Source organism: Apodemus sylvaticus, chromosome 8 (assembly GCF_947179515.1).
Source record: "Apodemus sylvaticus chromosome 8, mApoSyl1.1, whole genome shotgun sequence".
NCBI lineage: Eukaryota > Metazoa > Chordata > Mammalia > Rodentia > Muridae > Apodemus > Apodemus sylvaticus.
The window spans coordinates 62,238,284-62,245,854 of NC_067479.1; the positions used below are offsets into that span (position 1 = coordinate 62,238,284).

At 45.9% G+C, this 7,571-nt stretch overlaps 1 protein-coding gene across 2 annotated transcripts in view; it reads left to right on the forward strand.

Annotated features, from left to right (window-relative positions):
* The first annotated feature begins 2,045 nt into the window (after nt 1-2,045).
* Extl3 (exostosin like glycosyltransferase 3) overlaps nt 2,046-7,571 on the forward strand; it is a 90,557-nt gene continuing 85,031 nt past the window's right edge. The window contains exon 1 of one of the 2 annotated variants that reach the window (XM_052191178.1): nt 2,046-2,118. The gene's annotated coding sequence lies outside the window, so the exon portion shown is untranslated. The remainder of the gene's footprint in view (nt 2,119-7,571) is intronic. The other variant, XM_052191179.1, reaches the window with a different exon arrangement.

A 7,571-nucleotide genomic window follows, 5' to 3' on the forward strand; every position in this document is an offset into this window, starting at 1 on the left:
GGGCTAGCTTAGCTCATCTACAGTGCCAGGCTTATCTTGAAAGGCAAGAGAAGTGTTACAGGCAAGGAGAAAATAGTAATCAGTTTGGTCTTACTGTGCTTAAGTTGTACTAATATTATATGTATATGTACATACATAATATTACATATATGTCTATATACATATGTATATATATATATATAATATTACATTTTTCCATCCATTTGTTTTCATAGGTATTTCCTAAGATTATACTGTGAATTTTCAGCATTTACTCACAGTTTTGGGTTGAGTTGTCATTCTCTCTCCTATCGTGTGTTGAAGTTCTACACCCCCAATATCACAGAGGGAATCCAATTTTAAGTTGGGTCATTGTAGATACAGTCTGTTTAAGACGCAAGCATGTTGGAGCAGAGCAATCCACTTACCAAAGATGACTGGTCCTAAAAGCAGGATTGTAGGGAGCATGCCTGTGGGAAACACTGTAACCATAAAGACACTGTCTGTAAGCCCAGGAAGAGGCAAGGGCACAGATTACCGCTCCCCTGCCCCCACCCTTCAGCACTGGAACCCAATTTGCTCTGGTGAGTCTTTACTCACAGACTGCTGGTCTCTGGAGTATGTAGTCTAAGTTCTTTGATAAGCCTACTAAACTAACACACTCCCAAAGAAATAGTTTCCCTTCTGGTACCCTGCCATGATTTGCAGACAAACAAATTGTTACAGTTCTCTTAAGATCTCAGAAACATTTTTGTGTATTGATATCTTTTAAAAATCACTTAGATGAGCTGGGCCTGGTGGTGCATGCCTTTGATCCCAGCATTTAGAGGCAGGGAGAGCTTGAAGCCACCTGGTCTACATAGTGAGTTCTAGGACAGCCAAGGCTACCCAGAGAGGACCATGTTTCAAAACAAAACAAAACAAAACAAACAAACAAACAACAACAACAGACCCCACTGTGTCGGGAAAAACGAAATTCCTGCTGTGCTGCAGGAAATGAGAAAACTAGTTCCAATATCCTAGAAACGTTTAGAAACTACTTAATATACATTAAAGGATGGAGGGATATGACGCCATGCTCCTGGAATCCCAGGACTTTGAGAGACTGAGGCAGAGGGTGGTTCAAGACTAGCTTAGGGTTCGTAAAGAGACCACTGTCTCAAAAAGCCAGGGAAAAGGAAGAAAGAAAGAAAGAAAGAAAGAAAGAAAGAAAGAAAGAAAGAAAGAAAGAAAGAGAAAGAAAGAAAGAAAGAAAGAAAGAAAGAAAAGAAAGAAAAGAAAAGAAAGAAAGAATGAAAGGAAGAAGAAGGAAGGAGAGGAAGGGAAGGAAGGAAGAAAGAAAGAAAGAAAGAAAGAAAGAAAGAAAGAAAGAAAGAAAGAAAGAAAGAAAGAAATGCAAGGCATATTACGTGGCTGTCCCGGGCGCTTTTAATCTTTTGTGCCCCCACTGCAATAGCATTTCATTACTGTCTAGGACTCTGCTGGTCTGTGCTTTCATCCGATAGACACTACAGGCTTCTTTGTCATCTTGACATCCTTTCTCGTTTTCAATTGTTTTTCCCTGGTTTCAGTACATTTTCTATTGTAGATGGTTTAGTTTTCGTTTGTGTTTCTCTGAGGAAAGGGGCTCCAGCTGTTTTACAGGTTTCCATTTTATTTTGGTATTTTAATGAACAACTGGTAACCAGCACGGCCCTCTAGGGTCCGAGCCTGCAGTCGCACTCCGGCTGCTATTACAGAAGCGCCCGCCAGGAGTCAGCACAGGCCCGACATTGGCCTAAGTGTCCCACAATGCACCGGGCTTCAAGCAAGCTGGGCGGATCAGTCAGAGCTGCTGGTGCGCCTGTGCGGCAGAACCTCAAACGGTGGGGCGGGGCATCCTCTTGCCCGGAGCGACCTGAACGTTTGGGCGGGTGTATTTGTGTGGGGGCGTGGTCTATTGAGAGTTTGCGAGGTGGGACTTGGCTTTGGGGGCGGGACCTGGGGTTCGGGGCGGGGCCCAGCTGATAAAGGCACTGAGGGGCGTGGTTTAGCCATGGGGGGGGGGGGGGGGCGGGGCGGGCCGGGGCCAGGCCAAGTGTTTTGCGAACCTGGAGGGCAGCGGGTGTTGCAGACCTCGGCTCCTGGAGCTGTAGCAAGGTAGGAGCTCTGTAGACTCGTCCCTTGAGGGCGGGAAGTCCTGGAATGGTGCGGGCGTGACCGCGGGATCTGTAGAAAAGCTTTGCCTGTATTCCTGGCATTGCATTTCCAAGGTCTCAGGACAGGACTCAGGGGCATCTGGAATCCGTTGTGCTGTTTTGTTCCGCTCCAAGCTGTCCCTCTCCCGGGAATGGATGTGACTCCCGAGAATGGATGGTGGGAAATTAGAATAGTGGATTCAAGGGCGCGCACTGCGGGCAGGGATGAGTGGCAGCTGCCATTCCTCTCAGGAGGTGCTGTCTGTTGAGCTGAGTCCGTGGGGCCCTGATGTCCCAGAAGCCCTAAATGCCACTCGGAACGGCCCCTGGGGGCTCCTTGATGCCATACCCAGCTCCTCATCGGAGTGTCTTAGTTTGCAAGTTCATAGTTAGAACTTTAGAAAAAGTACTGTTCGGTAGCTAGGAAACACTGAAATGCGTGGTGGCGTGGGCTTGAGCTAGTCTGCCCCTCAGCCTGTTTCTTCTTCTCTTGGAGTACAGTCCTTCAAGTCTCATTTCCTGTTACCCCGTTCGTGAGAATGTCACTACATGGAGGCTTCAGGTCATAATGCTCAACAAGGTTTCCTCAGATCCCAATCATATTTTGTTTTTTCCTTTTAGATTTATTTTATGTGTATGAGTGTATGAGCCTGTGTGTGTATGTTTGTACATTCACTGCATGTGTGCCTGGAGGGAATTGGATCCCCAGAACTAGAGTTGGAGATGGTATTGAGCCACTGTGGATATGCTAGGAACTTCTAGAACTCTGTCCTCTTTAAGAATAAAAATTGCCTGTAATCCCAACACTATGGGAGGCAGAGGCAGGCGGATTTCTGAGTTCAAGGCCAGCATGGTCTACGGAGTGAGTTCCAGGACAGCCAGGGCTATACAGAGAAACCCTGTCACGAAAAAAACAAAATCCAAAATACCACCACCACCAACAACAACAACAATAAAAAGAGAGAGAGAGAATAAAAAGTATTCTTAAACCCTGATCCATCTCTCCAGCTCCATAAATCGTATTTGAAAGGTTCATTTCATCCTGTAATATATCCATTTTCATAAGCCTGCTTCATCTGCTTTTACTTAAACTAGAAGACATTTCTTATTGCTTAGTAATGTTTATAATTAGAAAAACCATAGCAAAAAAGGTGATAATCCAGTGAATACAGTCCTAACCAGCAAATGAGTGTGTTGGTGGGAGGCTGTGGAAATCAGGCAAGCTTGGCTCTCAGTTACTTCTGCCACCAAGAAGGCTGACGTATGCAAACCATCTTTACTGTGTCTTCCAAACCTAAAATGTAAATAATGAACACGCATTCCTTTCTTTGTTTGCCAGAATTCTTGACTTGATAATCAAAACAAAAAAAAAATCTTTTTTAAAAGTATTTATTTCTTTTCTTTTTTCATTCTTTCTTTCTTTTTGAGAGAATGTCTCTCTATGTAGTCCTGGCTGTCCAGGAACTTACTCCCAAGTACTGGGATTAAAAGTGTGGGTGTTGCCATGCCTAATTCCCCCTCCTCCAAAATGCTTTTAACCGGTCACTGAATTACCTCTACTCAAGGAGAGGAGGTGACTAACAGTTTGGGTTCTATATCTTTGTAAAGCAGGAACCTACCTTAATGATTATTCTGAATGACTTCATTACGTGGGGATTATTCCAGCCTATTTTGTAAAGGCAGACCACCCTAGTTATTCATACGCAGATCTTGTTCATTGACATCCTATAGTGCTAGGGTTGGAAATGCAGAGATGATTTAAACTTCAGCTTCTGAAGCTAAACCAACCCAGACAGCGTGGCACTGCGGCGTATATTTGCCATGGGGATGGGTGGTGTGGTGATGGGCCAGCTCACGGTGCCAGGGCTTTTTGTCTAGTCTGTCAGTTGCCGGGAAAAGACTTCTGGGAAAGCTGGCACCTGCAATAAATATTAAGGGTGCCTGGGAAGAGGGGTCAAGCAATAACAAAATCACAGTGGGCAAGGGATGGAAATGTCGAGGAGTAAGATGGATACTATGCTGAGTGATCTGAGCCAATCCAAAGGGTAAATAATGCTTGAACGAGGTCCTTAGAGTAATCAGGTTGATGGAGATAGAAGACTGGATACTGGCTGTCAGGACCTGTGGGAGAAGAAACCCAGTTAGTGTCAAATGGATAAGGATTTGAGGAAATGAGGTCCTAGAGAAAAACCATGTGATGGCTGCACACCAGAGAACACATACCAGTGCCGAAGAGCTGCATTGGTTAGTCTCAGGGCCGGGAAGACGGCTCACTGGTTCAGATGGTTCAGATGATGACCTGAACTCAAAACCCCAACATCTGCGGAAAAAGCTGTGTGTGGCTGGGAAGTACCTGTAACCCTGTGCTTGGGAGGCGGGGCGCAGAGAGGAGCAGGAGCTTGCTGGCTACCAATCTAGTTTTAAGTTCAGTGCCAGAAGCTATGTCTTGAGGAATAGTAACAGAACAGGGCGCCCAGCATCCTCCTCTGGCCTCATATGCACAGCACACTCCTCTGAATACATATTTACCACATGCATGTATGTGGTTAATCTCATTTCTGCTATTTCCTATCAACATGAAGAATCTCCCCCTGCCAACCTCTGGCCATAAAGAAGCCCAGAAATAGAGCCAAGTATCCATGCTGTGGTGGTTTTAAGATGCCTGGCCCATGCAAAGGGATACTGTTAGGAGGTGTGGCCTTGTTGGAGGAGGTGTGGCCTTACTGGTGGAAGTGTGTCACTGTGGGGGTGGGCTTTGAGACTTCCTATGCTCAGACTCCACCCAGTGTGGGAGAGACCCTGCTCTTGTCCCCTCAAGCACCAAGCCTGTCTCCGAGCTTCCCACCATGATGATGATAATGGACTGAGCCTCTGAACCTGTAAGCCAGCCCCCATTAAATATTTTCCTTAATAAGAGTTGCTGTGGTCACAATGTCTTGTCACAGCAATGGAAACCCTAACTAAGACACATAAACACCTTGAATCTAAGCACTGACAAAACAGGTGGATGTCTGTGGATCCAAGGCTTGTCTTGTCTGCACAGAGAGTTACAGGATGGCCAAAGGTGACTTAGTGGAAATTTATCTCAAAAAAAAAATTGGCTAATATAGTACATTATATGTCCCTCTCTATTTTATCATATACAGACAAAGTCCCATTGACTGTCATATTGTCTAGGAGCTTGTGACAAATTTGAGATAAGGAAGTTAAAAAATGTAATTCCACAGGAAAAAAAAGGTAAAAGGCATTTTATAGAACCCAGCCAGATTCTTAGATGAGAGATCCTCAGAGACCAGGCTATGAGACAGCCAGAGAGATAGCTAGTGCTCTTTAGCCTGCTCTACTTGCAGATGAGAAGAGGCTAGCCCAGGTTTACCAAGTGGTGCAAGCACAGTGAGAATGTGAAGCCAAAATCCATCCTCCCTGGCCATAGTAGTGCCTGGTACCAGCAAAGGCCCTGAGCCGACGAAGCTGCTCCATCCATCTGTCCAAGCAGGAAGCTGACCATGTCTTTCGTCTTGTTAGCCTTGTGGAAGCAAGTTATATAAAAAAATACAATTGACAAGGGAGACTGTGTGGTTAGAATTGCATGCGTTTGGCTGCTGGTTCCTCTAGGTATCACGGTGGTGAAATGCAGCCAGGCACAGTGGTGCCTGCTTGTAATCCCAGCACTTAGGTGATAGAAGTAGTTCCAAGACAGCCTCAGCTATAAAATGAACTCAAGATAAACCTGAGGTTCATGAGAGAGCCTATCCTAACACAACAACAAAAACACACGAGAAACAGAAGGGAGGGAAAAGCTGAGAGCATCATCAAAGATGCGACGCTGGAGAGAGAGTTTAAATCATATACGGAGGTGGGGCTTTGGAATGCATGCTTTTAATTCCTGTACCTAGGAGGTAGAAGCAGGAACAGCTCTGAGTGTGAGGCCAGCCTGGTCTACATGGCGAGCTCCAGGACACCAGAACTACATTAAAGAAATCCTGTCTCAAAATAAATAAATTAAAAAAAAAAAAAAAAAAGATTTGCTTCTGCTGTGCCACGTCTGCCTCCTACTTGCTGTGGTTCAGAAGTGGTTTGAGTGTGTGGTCCCCAAGGGTTCAGAGTATGGGGCTGTGAGGGTGATGGAGGTGGGCCGAGGGGGAGAGCCTTGGGTAGGAAAGGATCCCTGGGCTACAGACAGACAAAAATCAAACAGTATTTGAATCAAGTCTTCTTTGATTCACATATTCTTGTGGCTATTTCAGGATGGGTGGAGCAAGATAGTGCAAAAACAAAGATAGCATTTGAAAAGTGCAGGCAGTTGTGCTTGGTAGCTGTCTGTGCTGTAGTGTCTCACATGACCTCTCATCTCAGCTGAATCTTTGGGTCCTCATACGGAAGGCCTTATCTAGCGTCACCTGGTGTCTGCTCTGGCCAAGTGTTATGTCTGCTCTTAAGAGAATTTTGACCTTTATTTTATAGGTATAGATGAAGGAGAGAGAGAAAAGAGAGAAGAGAGAGACAGAGACAGAGAGTGTGTGTGTGTTTATATGAGAGAGAGACAGAGAAAGACAGAGAGACAGAGACAGATAAACAGACAGGACAGGACAGAACAGACATACAGACAAGGTTTCTCACTAGTGGGGGCGGTCTCCTGTGTCCACTAAAACACCCCAGGAATCCCTTTGTCTCCACCTCCCTGGTGTGTGGAAGGACATGCCCTTGCCACCACCCTTTGCTTTTTTAAGTGGGGTCTGGGGATTGAACTCATGTCCTTTATGTTTGCAAGGCAAGGCCCCTTCCTGGCCGAGCCGTCTTCCCAGCACTGTTTCCCTTCAGCCCGCTGTCTTTGCTGTCGTCTTTGCTGTCTTTGCTGTCTTTGCCTTTTTGCCAGGCTGGTCTGGAGCTTGCTGGGCAGCTCAGGTTGTCCCCGCACAGCAGCGTTCCTGCACCAGCATTGTGGCCTGAGCCACCGTAACCAGTCAGCGCAGCGTCTCTCACCAGCCACTCGGTCACGTTCTTCTGTGATGCCTTCCGGGGGCTCCTCTCCATCAGCTTGTCGGTGTATAACAAACGGAGAATTAAGTGCACAAAATGAAAATTCCCTTTTTCAGGTCATCAAAGAACCCATGCTCCCCTTACTCAATCAAGCCGTCAAACTCATTAAGTTCGCAAGTGCCCTGTTCCTTTTTTTGTTCTTTCTTCCTTGTTATGTATTATGTATACAACATTCTGCCTGCATGTATGCCTACATGACAGAAGAGGGCGTCAGCTCTCATTACAGATAGTTGTGAGCCCGTGTGTGCTTGCTGGGAATTGAACTCAGGACCTCTGGAAGAAGAGCCAGTGCTCTTAACCTCTGAGCCATCTCTCTAGCCCCCATGTGTCCCATTCTTTTCCCGTTCCTTTCTAGCTTGCCTAGCCCTTGAATTA